This window comes from Macaca nemestrina, chromosome 14 (genome assembly GCF_043159975.1).
Source record: "Macaca nemestrina isolate mMacNem1 chromosome 14, mMacNem.hap1, whole genome shotgun sequence".
NCBI lineage: Eukaryota > Metazoa > Chordata > Mammalia > Primates > Cercopithecidae > Macaca > Macaca nemestrina.
Window position 1 is genome coordinate 9,701,971 of NC_092138.1, and position 21,063 is coordinate 9,723,033.

Consider the following 21,063-nt stretch of genomic DNA (forward strand, 5'->3'; position numbering starts at 1 on the left):
GCATAGTATTCCATGGTGTATATGTGCCACATTTTCTTAATCCAATCTGTCACTGATGGACATTTGGGTTGATTCCAAGTCTTTGCTATTGTGAATAGTGCTGCAATAAACATACGTGTGCATGTGTCTTTATAGCAGCATGATTTATAATCCTTTGGGTATATACCCAGTAATGGGATGGCTGGGTCATATGGTACATCTAGTTCTAGATCCTTGAGGAATCGCCATACTGTTTTCCATAATGGTTGAACTAGTTTACAATCCCACCAACAGTGTAAAAGTGTTCCTATTTCTCCACATCCTCTCCAGCACCTGTTGCTTCCTGACTTTTTAATGATCGCCATTCTAACTGGTGTGAGATGGTATCTCATTGTGGTTTTGATTTGCATTTCTCTGATGGCCAGTGATGATGAGCATTTTTTCATGTGTCTGTTGGCTGTATGACTGTCTTCTTTTGAGAAATGTCTGTTCATATCCTTTGCCCACTTTTTGATGGGGTTGTTTTTTTCTTGTAAATTTGTTTGAGTTCTTTGTAGGTTCTGGATATTAGCCCTTTGTCTGATGAGTAGATTGCAAAAATTTTCTCCCATTCTGTAGGTTGCCTGTTCACTCTGATGGTAGTTTCTTTTGCTGTGCAGAAGCTCTTTAGTTTAATGAGATCCCATTTGTCAATTTTGGCTTTTGCTGCCGTTGCTTTTGGTGTTTTAGACATGAAGTCTTTGCCCATGCCTATGTCCTGAATGGTACTACCTAGGTTTTCCTCTAGGATTTTTATGGTATTAGGTCTAACATTTAAGTCTCTAATCCATCTTGAATTAATTTTCGTATAAGGAGTAAGGAAAGGATCCAGTTTCAGCTTTCTACTTATGGCTAGCCAATTTTCCCAGCACCATTTATTAAATAGGGAATCCTTTCCCCATTTCTTGTTTCTCTCAGGTTTGTCAAAGATCAGATGGCTGTAGATGTGTGGTATTATTTCTGAGGACTCTGTTCTGTTCCATTGGTCTATATCTCTGTTTTGGTACCAGTACCATGCTGTTTTGGTTACTGTAGCCTTGTAGTATAGTTTGAAGTCAGGTAGCGTGATGCCTCCAGCTTTGTTCTTTTGACTTAGGATTGTCTTGGAGATGCGGGCTCTTTTTTGGTTCCATATGAACTTTAAAGCAGTTTTTTCCAATTCTGTGAAGAAACTCATTGGTAGCTTGATGGGGATGGCATTGAATCTATAAATTACCTTGGGCAGTATGGCCATTTTCATGATATTGATTGTTCCTATCCATGAGCATGGTATGTTCTTCCATTTGTTTGTGTCCTCTTTTATTTCACTGAGCAGTGGTTTGTAGTTCTCCTTGAAGAGGTCCTTTACATCCCTTGTAAGTTGGATTCCTAGGTATTTTATTCTCTTTGAAGCTATTGTGAATGGAAGTTCATTCCTGATTTGGCTCTCTGTTTGTCTGTTACTGATGTATAAGAATGCTTGTGATTTTTGCACATTAATTTTGTATCCTGAGACTTTGCTGAAGTTGCTTATCAGCTTAAGGAGATTTTGGGCTGAGACAATGGGGTTTTCTAAATATACAATCATGTCATCTGCAAACAGGGACAGTTTGACTTCTTCTTTTCCTAACTGAATACCCTTGATTTCTTTCTCTTGCCTAATTGCCCTAGCCAGAACTTCCAGCACTATGTTGAATAGGAGTGGTGAGAGAGGGCATCCCTGTCTTGTGCCAGTTTTCAAAGGGAATTTTTCCAGTTTTTGCCCATTCAGTATGATATTGGCTGTGGGTTTGTCATAAATAGCTCTTATTATTTTGAGGTACGTTCCATCAATACCAAATTTATTGAGCGTTTTTAGCATGAAGGGCTGTTGAATTTTGTCAAAAGCCTTTTCTGCATCTATTGAGATAATCATGTGGTTCTTGTCTTTGGTTCTGTTTATATGCTGGATTATGTTTATTGATTTGCGAATGTTGAACCAGCCTTGCATCCCAGGGATGAAGCCCACTTGATCATGGTGGATAAGCTTTTTGATGTGCTGCTGAATCCAGTTTGCCAGTATTTTATTGAGGATTTTTGCATCAATGTTCATCAGGGATATTGGTCTAAAATTCTCTTTTTTTGTTGTGTCTCTGCCAGGCTTTGGTATCAGGATGATGTTGGCCTCATAAAATGAGTTAGGGAGGATTCCCTCTTTTTCTATTGATTGGAATAGTTTCAGAAGGAATGGTACCAACTCCTCCTTGTACCTCTGGTAGAATTCAGCTGTGAATCCATCTGGTCCTGGACTTTTTTTGGTTGGTAGGCTATTAATTATTGCCTCAATTTCAGAGCCTACTATTGGTCTATTCAGGGATTCAACTTCTTCCTGGTTTAGTCTTGGAAGAGTGTAAGTGTCCAGGAAATTATCCATTTCTTCTAGATTTTCCAGTTTATTTGCGTAGAGGTGTTTATAGTATTCTCTGATGGTAGTTTGTATTTCTGTGGGGTCGGTGGTGATATCCCCTTTATCATTTTTAATTGCGTCGATTTGATTCTTCTCTCTTTTCTTCTTTATTAGTCTTGCTAGTGGTCTGTCAATTTTGTTGATCTTTTCAAAAAACCAACTCCTGGATTCATTGATTTTTTGGAGAGTTTTTTGTGTCTCTATCTCCTTCAGTTCTGCTCTGATCTTAGTTATTTCTTGCCTTCTGCTAGCTTTCGAATGTGTTTGCTCTTGCTTCTCTAGTTCTTTTAATTGCGATGTTAGAGTGTTAATTTTAGATCTTTCCTGCTTTCTCTTGTGGGCATTTAGTGCTATAAATTTCCCTCTACACACTGCTTTAAATGTGTCCCAGAGATTCTGGTATGTTGTATCTTTGTTCTCATTGGTTTCAAAGAACATCTTTATTTCTGCCTTCATTTCATTATGTACCCAGTAGTCATTCAGGAGCAGGTTGTTCAGTTTCCATGTAGTTGAGCGGTTTTGATTGAGTTTCTTAGTCCTGAGTTCTAGTTTGATTGCACTGTGGTCTGAGAGACAGTTTGTTATAATTTCTGTTCTTGTACATTTGCTGAGGAGTGCTTTACTTCCAATTACGTGGTCGATTTTGGAGTAAGTACGATGTGGTGCTGAGAAGAATGTATATTCTGTTGATTTGGGGTGGAGAGTTCTATAGATGTCTATTAGGTCTGCTTGCTGCAGAGATGAGTTCAATTCCTGGATATCCTTGTTAACTTTCTGTCTCATTGATCTGTCTAATGTTGACAGTGGAGTGTTGAGGTCTCCCATTATTATTGTATGGGAGTCTAAGTCTCTTTGTAAGTCTCTAAGGACTTGCTTGATGAATCTGGGTGCTCCTGTATTGGGTGCATATATATTTAGGATAGTTAGCTCTTCCTGTTGAATTGATCCCTTTACCATTATGTAATGGCCTTCTTTGTCTCTTTTGATCTTTGATGGTTTAAAGTCTGTTTTATCAGAGACTAGTATTGCAACCCCCGCTTTTTTTTGTTCTCCATTTGCTTGGTAAATCTTCCTCCATCCCTTTATTTTGAGCCTATGTATGTCTCTGCATGTGAGATGGGTCTCCTGAATACAGCAGACTGATGGGTCTTGACTCTTCATCCAGTTTGCCAGTCTGTGTCTTTTAATTGGACCATTTAGTCCATTTACATTTAAGGTTAAGATTGTTATGTGTGAACTTGAGCCTGCCATTATGATATTAACTGGTTATTTTGCTCGTTAGTTGATGCAGTTTCTTCCTAGCCTCGATGGTCTTTACATTTTGGCATGTTTTTGCAATGGCTGGTACCGGTTGTTCCTTCCCATGTTTAGTGCTTCCTTCAGGGTCTCTTGTAAGGCAGGCCTAGTGGTGACAAAATCTCTAAGCATTTGCTTATCTGTAAAGGATTTTATTTCTCCTTCACTTATGAAACTTAGTTTGGCTGGATATGAAATTCTGGGTTTAAAATTCTTTTCTTTAAGAATGTTGAATATTGGCCCCCACTCTCTTCTGGCTTGTAGAGTTTCTGCCGAGAGATCTGCTGTTAGTCTGATGGGCTTCCCTTTGTGGGTAACCCGACCTTTCTCTCTGGCTGCCCTTAAGATTTTTTCCTTCATTTCAACTTTGGTGAATCTGGCAATTATGTGTCTTGGAGTTGCTCTTCTCGAGGAGTATCTTTGTGGCGTTCTCTTTATTTCCTGGATTTGAATGTTGGCCTGCCCTACTAGGTTGGGGAAGTTCTCCTGGATGATATCCTGAAGAGTGTTTTCCAACTTGGTTCCATTTTCCCCCTCACTTTCAGGCACCCCAATCAGACGTAGATTTGGTCTTTTTACATAATCCCATACTTCTTGCAGGCTTTGTTCATTTCTTTTTCTTCTTTTTTCTTTTGGTTTCTCTTCTCGCTTCATTTCATTCATTTGATCCTCAATCGCTGATACTCTTTCTTCCAGTTGATCGAGTCGGTTACTGAAGCTTGTGCATTTGTCACGTATTTCTCGTGTCATGGTTTTCATCTCTTTCATTTCGTTTATGACCTTCTCTGCATTAATTACTCTAGCCATCAATTCTTCCACTTTTTTTTCAAGATTTTTAGTTTCTTTGCGCTGGGTACGTAATTCCTCCTTTAGCTCTGAGAAATTTGATGGACTGAAGCCTTCTTCTCTCATCTTGTCAAAGTCATTCTCTGTCCAGCTTTGATCCGTTGCTGGCGATGAGCTGCGCTCCTTTGCCGGGGGAGATGCGCTCTTATTTTTTGAATTTCCAGCTTTTCTGCCCTGCTTTTTCCCCATCTTTGTGGTTTTAGCTGCCTCTGGTCTTGATGATGGTGATGTACTGATGAGGTTTTGGTGTAGGTGTCCTTCCTGTTTGATAGTTTTCCTTCTAACAGTCAGGACCCTCAGCTGTAGGTCTGTTGGAGATTGCTTGAGGTCCACTCCAGACCCTGTTTGCCTGGGTATCAGCAGCAGAGGCTGCAGAAGATAGAATATTTCTGAACAGCGAGTGTACCTGTCTGATTCTTGCTTTGGAAGCTTCCTCTCAGGGGTGTACTCCACCCTGTGAGGTGTGGGGTGTCAGACTGCCCCTAGTGGGGGATGTCTCCCAGTTAGGCTACTCAGGGGTCAGGGACCCAGTTGAGCAGAGAGTCTGTCCCTTCTCAGATCTCAACCTCCGTGTTGGGAGATCCACTGCTCTCTTCAAAGCTGTCAGACAGAGTCCTTTGCGTCTGCAGAGGTTTCGGCTGTGTTTGTTAGTGCCCTGTCCCCAGAGGTGGAGTCTACAGAGACAGGCAGGTTTCCTTGAGCTGCTGTGAGCTCCACGCAGTTCGAGCTTCCCAGCAGCTTTGTTTACCTACTTAAGCCTCAGCAATGGCGGGCGCCCCTCCCCCAGCCTCGCTGCTGCCTTGCCGGTAGATCACAGACTGCTGTGCTAGCAATGAGGGAGGCTCTGTGGGTGTGGGACCCTCCCGGCCAGGTGTGGGATATGATCTCCTGGTGTGCCTGTTTGCTTAAAGCGCAGTATTGGGGTGGGAGTTACCCGATTTTCCAGGTGTTGTGTGTCTCCGTTCCCCTGGCTAGGAAAAGGGATTCCCTTCCCCCTTGCGCTTCCCAGGTGAGGCAATGCCTCGCCCTGCTTCAGCTCTCGCTGGTCGGGCTGCAGCAGCTGAGCAGCACCGATCGTCCGGCACTCCCCAGTGAGATGAACCCAGTACCTCAGTTGAAAATGCAGAAATCACCGGTCTTCTGTGTCGCTCGCGCTGGGAGTTGGAGACTGGAGCTGTTCCTATTCGGCCATCTTGCTCCGCCCCCTGCATGCTCTATTCTTAAATACATCAAAAAAAACTATGAACTATACACACGAACAAGTGTGCACACATACACACACGCACACATGGGGCTGGGATGAGAACCAAATACTCGGTAACATTATACTATTTTTTGCAATTTCTTGTAAGTCCAAAATTATTTCAAAACAAGAAATTGTTAAAAGGAAAGAAATGACAGCAGCAATAACAAAACAGAGTGGGATGTGTGGAAGTACCCGGTGAGCTCCTGTGTTGCTCTAGTTCTCAACCTGGAACAGCTTACCATGTACATGCAGCTGTAATGAAACAACTAATTCAAACAAAATTCTTCTTGTCATTAAAGGCAGGCATCTGGTGGACCTTCTTCTTCTTAGATTGTGATTCAAAAGCCCAAACCATTCCTCACTGGTCTGAAAAGTGAGTCAATTGCCGAAGCCTCCTGAACCTGGATGTGGGAGGGTTCTGCTTCTAGAGAGGTGATTTCCTTTCCTTTCAAAGCAGCTGGCTAATGACCACATGCCCCTCTAGGCATGAAGACAGGGGAGCAACTGACCTTGGAAGGGAAAACTAGGAACCATAACACAGTTTCTTATCTCTTCATATCCTTGGCCTCATTCGATCAATCCAAGTAGTTTCCAGCCTTTGAACATGGCCAGGACAGCCCAGAAACCAAGTTCCCATTTTTGGGCAAAGAGCTGAAAGAGTTTCCAAAGGTGAATTGCCAGGTCACCTTCCTCCTCCTCTCTCCTCCAGCTGCTTAGAGGAGTAGAAGTTAAAAGCTGGTTAAGTAACTAATATTAAAAAATAATTTGGAGAATCACAAAGATTCTCACACAAGAGGACTTCACATCGCATAGTCCAACTCTGATTTTCTAGATGAAGAAGCCGGAAGCCCATTGAAGCAAAACAGTTTGTTCAAAGTTACTCTGGTCGGGGCAGGCCAAGACAAGAGATTGTACCAGGGGCCATAGGGCATACAGAGGACACCTGACCCAGATTGGGGGTCATTAGAGAAAAGTCTCTGGAGAAAGAAAGCAGTGAGACAGAATCCTAAGGAATTCAACAGAGGGAGCTGACACATGTCCTAAGGAGACGGATTCACAGCCCAGAGCTGGGAAAGCAAGGCAGGGTGCAGGACACAAGCAGCAGCCCCCCACATGTTGCCTGTGGGCAGATGAACCTGCAAGGAGCCGCAGAGTCCGGGGCCCAGGGAGAGATTGGGGTTCGATCCAGAGGACATGGGGAGCCTTAGAGGAGTTCAAGCCAGAACTTTCATTCTCACATTCCACTCTGCACTCCAGGCAAGGTATGGCATTGTTGCTCCTCCTTCACTCCATCTAGGCTTAGAGTTCTTGACACCAGCTCTAGACCCAGAGGGAGGTCTCCAGAAGAGAGACTGGGATGAGCTCTGGACCCTGAACTGGTCAGTCTCTGTCACTCCTGGGGTCTTCTGTCCCTGTCTGGTGTGCCCTTCCAATGGCTGGGCCTTGAGTGGCCACTCCTGTGGTGTCAGCTTCCAAATGCTGATTATTTATCACATACATCACACACACCCTCCACACATTGCACACGCACACACCTGATAACCAAGATGAGTGACTAAGGTACCAAGGGCTTATTAAGCTAGCTTTAGGGCACATCTGGAAAAAAAGAAAAATGAGCCACAGACACATCTGTGGCTGTTTTTCCAAAGATGTTTTCAGGAGCCTTAGTAGTTATACATTTCCTTAAATTGAGGGATGGCAGACAGAAAGAGGGGCAGATAGGTAGTAAAGCAAATGGTTACATTCCTGTTAGACTTTAGTTAGTGCCCAGTTAATCTGCATTTCACATAAGAAAAGGTGAATGTTTGAAGGGGAAAAAAGGGAGTAAAGGAAGAGTGAATTATGCAGCCATCTCTGGGTAGGAGGAAGGAGTCTTCATTCCAAACCTGGGAAGATAAACTTGTAATTGACATTATCAATATGGAATGAGTAGACTTTAGTTTTAGGAGCTAGACTTAGATTTACACCTAAAATTACAATGGGCATGTCCTTGTTTATGGGAGGCCAGCAAAAAATGTACTCCTGAATGATCTGTGGGGCAGCCCATGGTAGATCCCTGAGGCTTCCTACCTGTCCATGGGGACCTGGCTAGTGCACAATGCTAGAGCTATTCATTTGGAAGCTGGTGTTGCATGGCTCAGCCTCCCTGCTTCAGTTCGGGAGTCGTGGTATTTTTTATTTTCCTTTACACACCATACACACTAGGCACACTATACACACACCATACATACATCACACACACACACACACACACACACACACACACACGTCCTCAGTCACATACTTGCTCTTTCTCTTCCTCTTTCTTACTATTTCTCTTACCCTCTTCCTACTAGTTTCCTGAGAGCTTCCTCTTCATTACTAAAGGGGGACCCTTACAGAGGGGTAGACTGAGGTTGCTTCTGCTGCCCTCTCTGGCCCCTCTTTCCTGACCAATTCCTGCTCTCTGAGCCCAGCACCTTTGTGAGACTGAGTGCCCAGTGCTGCCATGCTGCCAGCCAAGAGCTGGGGTGGGCAAGGTTCTCTCCTTCTCTTGGCTGAGAATGAATATGCCCAACATCCCAAACTTGCCCTCACCCTGTGCCCTTTATTGACACATAGGGACTCAAAGCCACTTTGTCTCTGGGCACCTTACTCCTACCTTCAGGGAGCTTTTCATAAGCTGATGACCATGCAGTAATACTGGAGTCACTCCCAGCCCAAATCACCACGCAGAGATGCAAGCCAGCCCCTTCTCTCACACAAGGGAAATTTCAACTCATTGAGATACTCAAAATGGATGCCCTGGGCTTATCAAAATTTTGATGCAATATTCAATTTTGTTTAAAAGTCATACATACAGATATGCATGAATATATATACTGTATATATAGATAGGATTAGAAAAAGTTATTGGAAGAACATACACTAAAACACATGTTTGAGCAGTAGTAGATTTACAAGTGATTTTTTAATGCCCTGTTTTATTCGATTTTGGTATAATAAATATGCAACAGTTTTAGAATCAGAAAAGACATGACATAAAAATTGCCCATGAGACTAGAACAAGTAGAAGAAAGAATTTTAGGGCTTGAAGACAAGGCTTTAGGATTAATCCAATCAGAAAAGACAAAGAAAAAAAGAATCAAAATAAATAAAGTCATCAGGAAATATGGAATTTTGTAAAACAGCCAACTATAAGAATAATTGGTGCTCCTTAGGAAGAAAAGAAGTCTAAAAGTTTGGAAAACTTATTTGAGAGAATAATTGAGGAAAACTTCCCTGGTCTTAGATACTTCCTTGGTCTGAGAGATCTAGATATCCAAATACAAGAAGCTCAAAAAACTCCTGGGAAATGCATTGCAAAAAGATCATCACCAAGGCACACAGTCGTCAGGTTATCTAAAGTCAACATGAAGGAAATAATTTTAAGAGCTGTGAGACAAGAGCATCAGGTAATCTACAAAGGAAAACCTATCAGTCTAACAGCAGATTTCTCAGCATAAGCCTTACAAGCCAGAAGAGACCCAGGACATATCTTTAGCCTTCTTAAACAAAATAATTGTCAGCCAAGAATTGTGTATTCAACAACACTAAGCTTCATAAATGAAGGAGAAATGAATTATTTTTCAGACAAACAAATGCTGAGGGAATTTGCCACTACCAAACCAACACTACAAGAAATGCTGAAAGGAGTTCTAAACCTTGAAACAGAAGCTCAATATAAACTAAGACAGAACCTCCTTAAGGCATAAATTTCAAAGGGCCTATAAAACAATAACACAATGTAAAAACAAAGTATTTAGGCAACAACTAACAAGATAAATAGAACAGTACCTCATATCTCAGCATTAAAGTTGAATGTAAATGGCCTAAATGCTCCACTTAAAAGATACAAGAAAGACAAATAAGGGCATTATATAATGATAAAAGGATGAGTCCAACAGGAAGATATTACAATCCTAAATTTGTATGCACTCAACACAGGCACTCCCAGATTTATAAGGCAATTACTACTAGACCTAAGAAATAAGATAGACAGCAACACAATAATAGTGGGGGACCTCAATACTCCACTGATAGCATTAGACAGATCATCAAGACAGAGGGTCAATGAAGAAACAATGGACTTAAACTATACCCTAGAACAAATGGACTTAACAGATATTCACAGAACATTCTACCAAACAACTGCAGAATATACATTCTTCTCATCAGCACATGAAACATTCTCCAAGATAGACCATATGATAGACCACAAAACAAGTCTCAATAAATTTAAGAAAGTAGAAATCATATAAAGTATCTTCCCATACCACAGTAGAATAAAATGGGAAATCAACTCCAAAGGGAACCCTCAAAACTATGCAAATACATGGAAATTAAATAATCTGCTCTTAAATAATTTTTTGGTTAACAATCAAATCAAGATGGAAATGTAAAAATTACTTGAAATAAATTATAATGTGAGACAACTTACCAAAACCTATGGGATACAGCAAAAGTGGTACTAAGAAAACGGTTCATAGCATTCAATGCTGACATCAAAACATCTGAAAGAGCACAAATAGACAATCTAAGGTTATACCGCAAGGAACTACAGAAACAGCAACAAACTAAACCCAAACCCAGGAGAAAAAAGAAAAAGCAAAGATAAGAGCAGAACTAAATGAAATTGAAAGAAAACAACAACAACTACAAAAACAACACAACGGCTGGGTGCAGTGGCTCATGCCTGTAATCTCAACACTTTGGGAGGCCACAGCAGTCAGATCACTTGAGCTCAGGAGTTTGAGAAGAGCTTGGCCAGCATGGTGAAACTCGTCTCCAAAAGAATATAAAATAATTTTGTATTTTTTTGTAAAAATACAAAAATTATGCAGGCATGGTGGTGCACACCTGTCATCTTAGCTACTTGGGAGGCTGAGACAGGAGAATCACTGGAACCAGGGAGGCAGACATTGCAGTGAGTCGAGGTCATGCCACTGCACTCCAGCCTGTGTGACAGAAGGAGACTCAGTCTCCCAAAAAGAAAAAAAATACAAAAGAGAAATGAAACAAAAAGCTGTTTCTTTGTAAAGATAAACAAAATTGATAGACCATTAGCAAGATGAACCAAGAAAGGAAGAGAAAAGATACAAATAAGCTCAATTAGAAAGAAACTGGAGATATTACAACCAATACCACAGAAATACAAAAGATCATTCAAGGGTACTATGAACAGCTTTATGCACACAAACTGCAAAATCTAGAGAAAATGGATAAATTCCTGGAAATATGCAACCTTCCTAGATTAAGTCAGGAATAAATAGAAATGCTGAACAGAACAATAACCAGCAGCAATATTGAACTGGTAATTTTTTAAATGCCAACAACAAAAAAAAGTTCAGGACCAGATGGATTCACAGCTGAATTCTGTCAGACATTCAAAGAATAATTGGTACCAATTCTACTGAAACTATTCCAAAAGATAAAGAGAATCCTCCCTAAATCATTTTATGAAGCCAGTATCACTCTAATACCAAAACCAGGAAAAAAAAATAAAATAAAATAACAAAAAAAGAAAACTACAGACCAATATCCCTGATAAATATAGACATAAAAATCATCCACAAAATACTAGCTAACTGAATCCAACAGCATATCAAACAGATAATACATCATGATCAAGTGGGTTTCATACCAGAGATGCAGGGATGGTTTAACATACACAAGTCAATAAATGTGATACATCACATGAACAGAAATTTTTTTAAAAACCATATGATCATCTCAATATGCAGAGAAAGCATTTGATGAAATCCAGTAATGCTTTATGATTAAAAAAAAAAAAAACCTCAACAAAATAGACATAGAAGGGACTTACCTCAAAGTAATAAAAGCCATATATGACAAACCCACAGCCAACATTATACTGAATGGGGAAGAGTTGAAAGCATTCCCCTGAGAACAAGAACAAGACAAGAATGCCCACTTTCACCCCTTATATTCAACATAATACTGGAAGTCCTAACCAGAGCAATCAGACAAGAGAAAGAAATAAAGGGCATCCAAATTGGAAAAGAGAAAGTCAACCTGTTGCTGTTTATTGATGATATGATTGTATACCTAGAAAACCCTAAAGACTCACCCTGAACGTTCTTTATATTTGATAAATGAATTCAATAAAGTCTCAAAATACAAAAATCAGTGTACACAAATCAATAGCACTGCTATACACCAACAATGATCATGCTGAGAGTCAAATCAAGAAATCAATCTCTTTTACAACAGCTGCCAAAAAAAAGTAAAGTATGTAGAAATGTACTTAACCAAGGAGGTGAAAGATCTCTACAAGGAAAACTACAAAACACTGCTGAAATAAATCATTGAGGACACAAATGGAAACAATCCCATGCTCATGGATAGAAAGAATCAATATTGTGAAAATGACCATATTGCCAAAAGCAATCTACACATTCAATGCAGTTCCCATCAAAATGCCATTGTCATTCTTCATGGAACTAGAAAACAATACTAAAATTCATATGGAACAAGAAAAGAACCTGCATAACCAAAGCATTACTAAGCAAAAGGAAAAAATCTGGAGACATCACATTACCCAATGTCAAATTATACCACAAAGCTATAGTTACCTAAACAGCAAGGTACTGGTATAAAAATAGGCACGTCAGTCAATGGAACAAAACAGAGAATCTATAAATAAAGCCAAATACTTAGAGCTAGCTGATCTTCCACAAGCATACAAAAACATAAATTGGGGAAAGACACCCTGTTCAACAAATGGCACTAGAAAAAACTGGCAAGCCACATGTAGAAGAATGAAACTGAATCCCCATCTCTCACCTTATACAAAAATCAACTCAAGATGGATCAAAAATGTAAATCTAAACCAGAAATTATAAAAATTATAGAAGATAACATTGGAAAAATTCTTTTAGACAATGGCTTAGGCAAATAATTCATGACTAAGACCCCAAAAGCAAATATGACAAACTCAAAAATGAATAGACGGAACCTAATTAGACTTAAAACCTTTAGCACAGCAAAGGAAATAATCAACAGAGTAAACAGACAACCCACAGAGTGGGATAAAATATTCATTAACTATGCATCCAACAAAGGATTAATATCCAGAATCTACAAAGAACTCAAATCGGTAAGGAAAAAACAATCCCATTAAAAAATGGGCAAAAGACATGAATAGACAATTCTCAAAATAAGATATACAAACAGCCAACAAACAAACATATGAAAAAGTGCTCAACCAGGAAGAAATTGAGTCCCTGAACAGACTAATAATGAGCTCTGAAATTAAATCAGCAATAGATAGTTTACCAGCCAAAAAAAAACAAAAACAAAAACAAAAATCCAGGACCTAATGAATTCATAGCCAAATTCTACCAGATGTACGAAGAAGAGCTGGTACCGTTCCTACAGAAACGATTCCAAAAAATTGAGGAGAAACTTCTCCCCAACTCATTCTATGAGGCCAGCATCATCTTGATACCTTGAACATTGATGCAGTGTTCATCAAATCAGCAATATCTCAACAAAATACTTGCAAACTGGATCCAGTAGCACATCAAAAAGTTAATCCAGTCTAGGCACAGTGGCTCATGCCTGTAATCCCAGCACTTTAGGAGGCCAAGGCAGGGGGATTGCCTGAGCTCAGGAGTTTGAAATTAACCTAGGCAACATGGCGAAACCCTGTCTCTACTAAAAATACAAAAAAATAGCTGGGCGTGGGCCGGGCGCGGTGGCTCAAGCCTGTAATCCCAGCACTTTGGGAGGCCGAGACGGGTGGATCACGAGGTCAGGAGATCGAGACCATCCTGGCTAACACAGTGAAACCCCGTCTCTACTAAAAATACAAAAAAAAAAAAAAAAAAAAAAAACCTAGCCGGGCGAGGTGGCGGGCGCCTGTAGTCCCAGCTACTCCGGAGGCTGAGGCAAGAGAATGGCGTGAACCCGGGAGGCGGAGCTTGCAGTGAGCTGAGATCCGGCCACTGCACTTCAGCCTGGGCGACAGAGCGAGACTCCGTCTCAAAAAAAAAAAAAAAAATAGCTGGGCGTGGTCAGGGGCCCCTCTAATCCCAGTTACTCAGGAGGCTGAGGCAGGAGAATTGCTTGAACCTGGGAGGCAGAGGTTGCAGTGAGCCGAGATCATGCCACCTCACTCCAGCCTGGGTGACAGAGCAAGATTCTGTCTCCAAAAAAAAAAAAAAAAAAGTTAATCCACCATGATCAAGTAAGCTTCATCCCCAGGATGAGAGGTTGGTTCAACACACTCAAAACAATAAATGTGATTCATCACATAAACAGAACTAAAGACAAAAACCATATGATTATCTCAACAGATGCAGAAGAAAAGGCTTTTGACAAAATTCAACACCCCTTCATGTTAAAAACACTCAATGAACTAGGTATCGAAGGAAGATACCACAAAATAGTAAGAGCCGTCAATTACAAACCCACAGCGAACATTATATTGAAAGGGCAAAAGTTGGAAGCATTCCCCTTGAAAAGTGGCACAAGACAAGGATGCCTCTCTCACCACTTCTATTCAACATAGTATTGGAAGTCCTAGCCAGAGCAATCAGGCAAGGGAAAGAAATCAAGGGCATAAAATAGGAAAAGAGGAAGTCAAACTACCTCTGTTTGCAAACGACATGATTTTATACCTAGAAAACCCCACAGTCTCAGCCCAAAAGTACCTCCAGCTGATAAACAACCTCAGCAAAGTTGCAGGATACAAAATCAATACAAAAATCACCAGCATTCCTATACACCAACAACAGCCTAATCAGAAAAGCCATCCCATTCATAACTGCCACAAAAAGAATAAAATACCTAGGAATACAGCTAACCAGGGAGGTGAAAGATCTCTACAATGGGAATTACAAAACATTGCTCAAAGAAATCAGAGAAGATACAAACAAATGGAAAAACGTTCCATGCTCATGGATAGGAAGAATCAATATCATTAAAATGGCTATACTGCCCAAAGCAATTTATAGATTCAATGCTATTCCTATCAAACTACCAATTACATTCTTCACAGAACTGGAAAAAAACTATTTTAAATTCACATGAAACCAAAAAGAAGCCCAAATAGTCAACGCAATAATAAGCAAGAAGAACAAAGCTAGAGGCATCACATCACCTGACTTCAAACTATATTACAAGGCTACAGTAACCAGAATAGCATAGTACAGGTGCAAATGCAGGCAAATAAACCAATGGAACAGAATAGAGAGCCCAAAAATAAGATCACATATCTACGACCATCTGATCTTTGACAAAACTGACAAAAACAATCAATGGGGGAAGGACTCCCTATTCAATAAATGGTGCTGGGATAACTGGCTAGCCACATGCAGAAGATTGATACTGGACCCCGACATCATATACAAAAATTAACTCAACATGAATTAAAGACTTAAGTAAAACCCAAAACCATAAAAACCCTGGAAAACAACCTAGGCAATACCATCCTAGACACAGGAAAATTGACAAATGTTATCTAATTAAACTTAAGCGCTCCTGAACAGCAAAAGAAATTATCAACAGAGTAAACAGACAACCTACAGAATGGGACAAAATATTTGCAAAGAAAGCATCTGACAAAGTCTAATATCCAGCATCTATAAGGAACCTAAACAAATTTACAAGAGAAAAACAACCCCATTAAAAAGTGGGCAAAGGACATGAACAGACACTTCTCAAAAGAAGACATACATGCAGCCAACAAGCATATTTTAAAAAGCTCGACATCACTGATCATTAGAGAAATGCAAATCAAAACCACAATGATATACCATCTCACACCAGTCTGAATGGCCACTATTAAAAAGTCAAAAAATAACACAGGCTGGTGAGGTTGCAGAGAAGGGAACACTTGCAGACTGTTAGTGAAAGTGTAAATTAGTTCAACCATTGTGGAAGGCATTATGGCAATTCCTCAAAGAGCTAAAAGCAGAACTATAACTCAACCCAGCAATCCCATTACTGAGTATATATACCCAGAGGAATATAAATCATTCTACCATAAAGACAGATGTATACAAATGTTCATTGCAGCACTATTCACAATAGCAAAGTCATGGAATCAACCTAAATGTCCATCAGTGACAGACTGGTTAAAGAAAATGTGGTACATATACACCACGAAATACTATGCAGTCATAAAAAAGAATGAGACTATGTCTTTTGTGGGAACATGGATGGAGCGGGAGGCTCTTATCCTTAGCAAACTAACGCAGAAACAGAAAACTAAATACTGCATACTCTCACTTACAAGTGGGAGCTAAATGATAAGAACTTATGAACACAAAGAAGGAAATAACAGACACTGGGGTCTGCTCGAAGAGGGAGCATGAGAGGAGGGAGAGGAGCAGAAAGATAACTATTGGGTACTTGGCTTAATACCTGGATGAGGAAATAATATGTAAAACAAACCCCCATGACACATGTTTGCCTATGTAGCAAACCTTCACATGTACCCTCAAACCTAAAATAAAAGTTTAAAAAATCATAATAAATTGTAAAATAGTCATAAAATAAAACACCAAAAGAAGAGCATAACTTAACTACTGCTAATTGCAGCAACTTGAATGAATGTCATGAACATATTAAATAAAAATACTCGACAGTAAATAAAAAAGAAAAATTACTCAACACCACTAATCATCTGGGAAATGATTATTTAAACCACCTTACTCCTGCAATAATTGCCATAAGTAAAAAGTCAAAAATGTGGTGAAAAGGGAAAACTTTTACACTACTGCTGGAAATGTAGATTAATACAACCACTCTGGAAAACAGTATGGAGATTATTTAAAGAACTAAAAGCATAGCTATCATTCGATCCAGCAATCCCACTACTGGGTATCTACCCAAAGGAAAAGAAGTCACTATATGAAAAAGACACTTGCACACACATGGTTATAGCAACAAAATGTGCAATTGCAAAGATATGGAACCAACCTAAATGCCCATGGACAAACAAGTAGATGAAGAAAGTGTATATACATAGCATGGAATGCTTCTCAGCCATACAAAGGAATGAAATAATGTCTCTTGCAGCAACTTAGATGGAGCTGGAGGCCATTATTCTAAGTGAAGTAACTCAGGAATGGAAAACCAAATATCATATTTGCTGCTTATAAGTGGGAGCTAAGCTATGAGGACTCAAAGACACAAAAATGGTATAATGGACTTTGAGGACTCAGCAGGGAAGGCTGGAAGGGGGTACGGGATAAAAGACTACATACTGGGTACATCGTACACTGCTCAGGTGACAGGTGCCCTAAAATCTCAGAAAACACCACCAAATAACTTATCCTTGTAACCAAGAACCACCTGTACCCCAAAAACTATTGAAATAAAATTGTTTTTAATGCCTCATCGTTTTAATTTAACTTGAAAGAAAATCATGTTGCATTTTTAAAGTTTATTTTCAGGAAAACATTGACCATGACTTTATCTTCATTCCATGAAGGTTCAATGAGAGGGTAATGATTATAAAAATAGTGGCTATGTCCAGATAATATCTGGATGATTGGTATCCCAAGCTGGTACTTTTCCAAAATATTTCTGAAAACTGGGCTAAGGCCCACGACTTGGTGAAAACAAAAAAATGTTGATCTTTTAGGGACTTTGATTCCAAATAAGGGCTTTGATTTATAATAAGGATATTATAAAAATTTATATTATCTTGAACAGCAGTTAGCTGCTCAATGAATATGTTCATGTTTTCTAGGAGAAAAGAGTTTTGCCTTATAATCATCTTTAAAACAAATACTTCTTGAAAGAAACCTGCAAAAATATTTTGAGTCACATGGAAACCTCAATGATAAACATGCAAACGGTACAATAATGTGGTTTACATTCTGCTGGTAAACGTGCTAGGGATGAGCCAAGGGCATTGAAAATGTGTAAATATTCACAATGAGCTCACTCCTCCCACCCAGGAAAATTCTTGGTCCACTGTCTACAACTTCAGGAAATGCATGGAAACTGATTCCTGAGGCTGGTGAAACGGCTTCTAAGGTCAACCTCTTCTGAGTCCATACACATAACTCCAGAGCATGTTCCTTAACAGCAAATGGGCTCTGGGGTCTGCAGACAAATGCTTGCACCAGTGACGTTCTCTGTTTCTTCTCTCTTCCTGTCCCTGTTCTTTCTCTAGCCCTGTCTTTTTCCAATTATTTTGTCTCTTACTATTAGTATCTACAGAGACAAAATACTGTTGTGATTTTCTTGCAATCATAGGGACAAATACCTGAATTAGTCAAATAATGGAGCCATTAGCATATTGCTTGGAGTTATATTGTCCAGACCATTGCCTCGGGAATTCACTTGTGGATAGCCGTAGGCTTTATAGCTCAGAGGTTTAGAACCACAACTTCCAAGTTGTAGTTTTTTCCCCAGTGCTTCACCAAAATTAGAGGACAATGCATTTTTCTCCAGTAAAGTGGTTCTCAAAGTATGGTCCAGGGACTCCAGGGGTCTCCAAGATCCTTTCAAGGGATTCATGAAGTCAAAACTATTTTCATGATAACACTAAGACATTATTTGTCTCATCCTCTTATGAGTCTAGAATGGAATTTTCCAGAGGCTACATGATGAGTGACATCACGACAGGCTGAGTGCAGAGCCAGCTCTGAGAATCCAGCTGCCTTCTATTAAGGTAGGCATTAAAGATATTTTAAAAATGTAAAACAATGCCATTCATCTCCCTAAATAGCCTTTATTTTGGAAAATGTAGTTATTTTTATAAAAAGATTTTATTTATATTAACATGTAATGGTTTATATTCTTATTTTTAAATAAATAAGTTAATTTTTAGATTTGTTTTAATTTCTAAAACAATAAATATCAATAGCTATGATCCACATAAACAAAAGCTATTTGGGATCCTCAATTATGTTTAAGAATGTCAAAGAGGAATGAGAGAAAAATTGATTACTGCTTTTCTAGTACAATTTAAAACAAACAACTTTATTAAATTGGCTTATTTTATTTTGGCCTTGTCTGATAGAATCTCTTTGGGGCTAGATATGGCAGCTTTGTAAGGTGTCCACTTGGCCAGGCTGAACCACATTTCCACAGTTGCCTTTCTCATGTGTTTCTGGCCAGAGGGAGCCAAAGAAAGACTCTAGGTGACAGAGCGAGACTCCGTCTCAAAAAAAAAAAAAAAAAGAAAGAAAGACTCTAGTGCAGTATTTGAAGCACAGACATGAAGCAGCCACCATCTTGTAACTCACCTTACCATATCTGCTTCCAAGAAATAGCCACTTCAAGTCATTCACATGCCTTTGGTATTCACCCCTCATCTGCGGATGCACCTCCTTGGCGCGAGGCACAGCCAGGCCTCCGGCTGCTCCACCTTCCCCCCAGTCCTCCTTCAGGTTCTCTGACTGCTGGGCCAGCTGTGTGTGATGAAAGACCTGGCTTCTCCAGGACATGCAGACCATCAAGGGCAGAGGGAACACAATAAAGGGTCTGCATTTCTATCTGTTCTCCCGGGCTCCAGCTGATGCATTTCATCTCCTTCTTGCTCTCCCCATTTCATATTCATCTTATTTTCCAGGTACCCTTTCTGTGGGTACCTTCAAGCTCTAGCACCAAATATGAAGGTGACTGCTCTCACCAGCTCCCACCCCTACCTGAGGTCAAATCTCTGAATGGCATATAACACACTAGAGCAATTAAGAGGATCTAACTAATGGTAGGGAAGGAAAAATGTGTGTACAGAGGCAGGAAGTCATGGACACAGTTATATTGAAAGATACAATGACCTCCTCCTCCTTATTGTGATATTATCATGCCTTTCCACACTTGGGCTTCTGGGATTCTGCCCTAACTACAGGGTCACACATAGAACTGTGTCCACAAAGAGGCAGATTGATTGCAGGATGGTTTCATGGGCATATATTTATCTCCAAATTCATCAGATTGTATACATTAATTAAATACAGTTTTTTGTGTTACAATTATACCTCAATAAAATGAGAGCTTTTTTCAAAAAAGAGGGGAAGAAGGCTGGGCTCATTTGAAACAATGGCTCAGGTTGTCACACCTGGAAGCACATTTGTTATCAGGCCAAGGAAGTTGGAAAAAAGACCTTCATGGCATCATTCTGGCCATCTGTGTAAGACAAATAGCCAGCCTCCTAGCTGGGGATAAATGGCAAGTGTGCCTACATACATTCTGCTTCCCTGTCATTCTTCCCTTTAATTTCACTTCGTTTTTCAAGTATTTGTTGAATTTCATGCCCTCTATGTGACCAGCACTGGGTTGGATTCCATGGGCAAATACATGTATTTTCGTACTCGGGGAATTCATTAGTTACCTATTGCTGCATAACAAATTACCCCCAAAACTTAGCAACTTAAAGCAACAATTCTCTATTAACTCACAAAGTTCCTGACAGTCAAAAATCTTGGAGTGGTTTATCTGGGTCTTTCTGACTCAGGCTCTCTTATGAGGTTTCAGTCAAGTTGTTGGCAAGGACTGCAGTTATCTGAAGGCTTGACTAGGGCTGGAAGATCTGCTTCCAGGAAATAGCCACTTCAAGTCATTCACATGCCATTGGCAAGAGGCCTCAGTTTCTCATTATGTAGACTCCTCCACAGGTGATACGGTTGAGATGTGCTTGCCCTCCAAATCTCATGTTGAAATGTGATCCCCAGTATTGGAGGTGGACCTGGTGAAAGGTGTTTGGGTCATGGAGGTGGATCCCTCATGAATGGCTTAGTGCCCTCCTTGCAGTAATGAGTAAGTCCTCACTCTGAGTTCATGTAAGATGTAGTCACTTCAAAGAGCCAGGCAGCTCTCTCCTCCCTTTTTCTTGCTGCTTCTATCACCATGTGACATGCTGCTCCCTCTTCACATTCCACCATCATTAGAAGCTTGCTGAGGCCCTCACCAGAAGCAGATGCCATCAACATGCTTCCTGTACATCCTGCAGAATCATGAGCCAAAACAAACCTCTTTTCTTTATAAATTACCCAGTTCTGGTATTTCTTTATAGTAACACAAGTGGACTAACACAGAAAATTGTTACTGAGGAGTGGAATGTTGCTATAAAGATACTTGAAGATGTGGAAGAAGCTTTGAAGTTGGGTAGCAGACAGACATTGGAAGAGTTTGGAGGGCTCAGAAGAAGACAGGAAGACAAGAGAAAGTTTGGAACTTCTTAGAAACTGGTTAACTGGTTGTGACCAAGGTACTGATAGAAATATAG

At 40.0% G+C, this 21,063-nt stretch overlaps 1 non-coding gene across 1 annotated transcript in view; it reads left to right on the top strand.

Moving 5' to 3' along the window:
* The window catches only part of LOC105498978 (uncharacterized), a 31,390-nt gene extending 11,769 nt beyond the window's left edge, over positions 1 to 19,621 (top strand). Inside the window, exons 3-4 of the transcript XR_003013457.2 lie at positions 18,415 to 18,504; positions 19,408 to 19,621. This is a non-coding gene — a transcript (uncharacterized protein). The remainder of the gene's footprint in view (positions 1 to 18,414; positions 18,505 to 19,407) is intronic.
* The last annotated feature ends 1,442 nt before the right edge of the window (positions 19,622 to 21,063 follow it).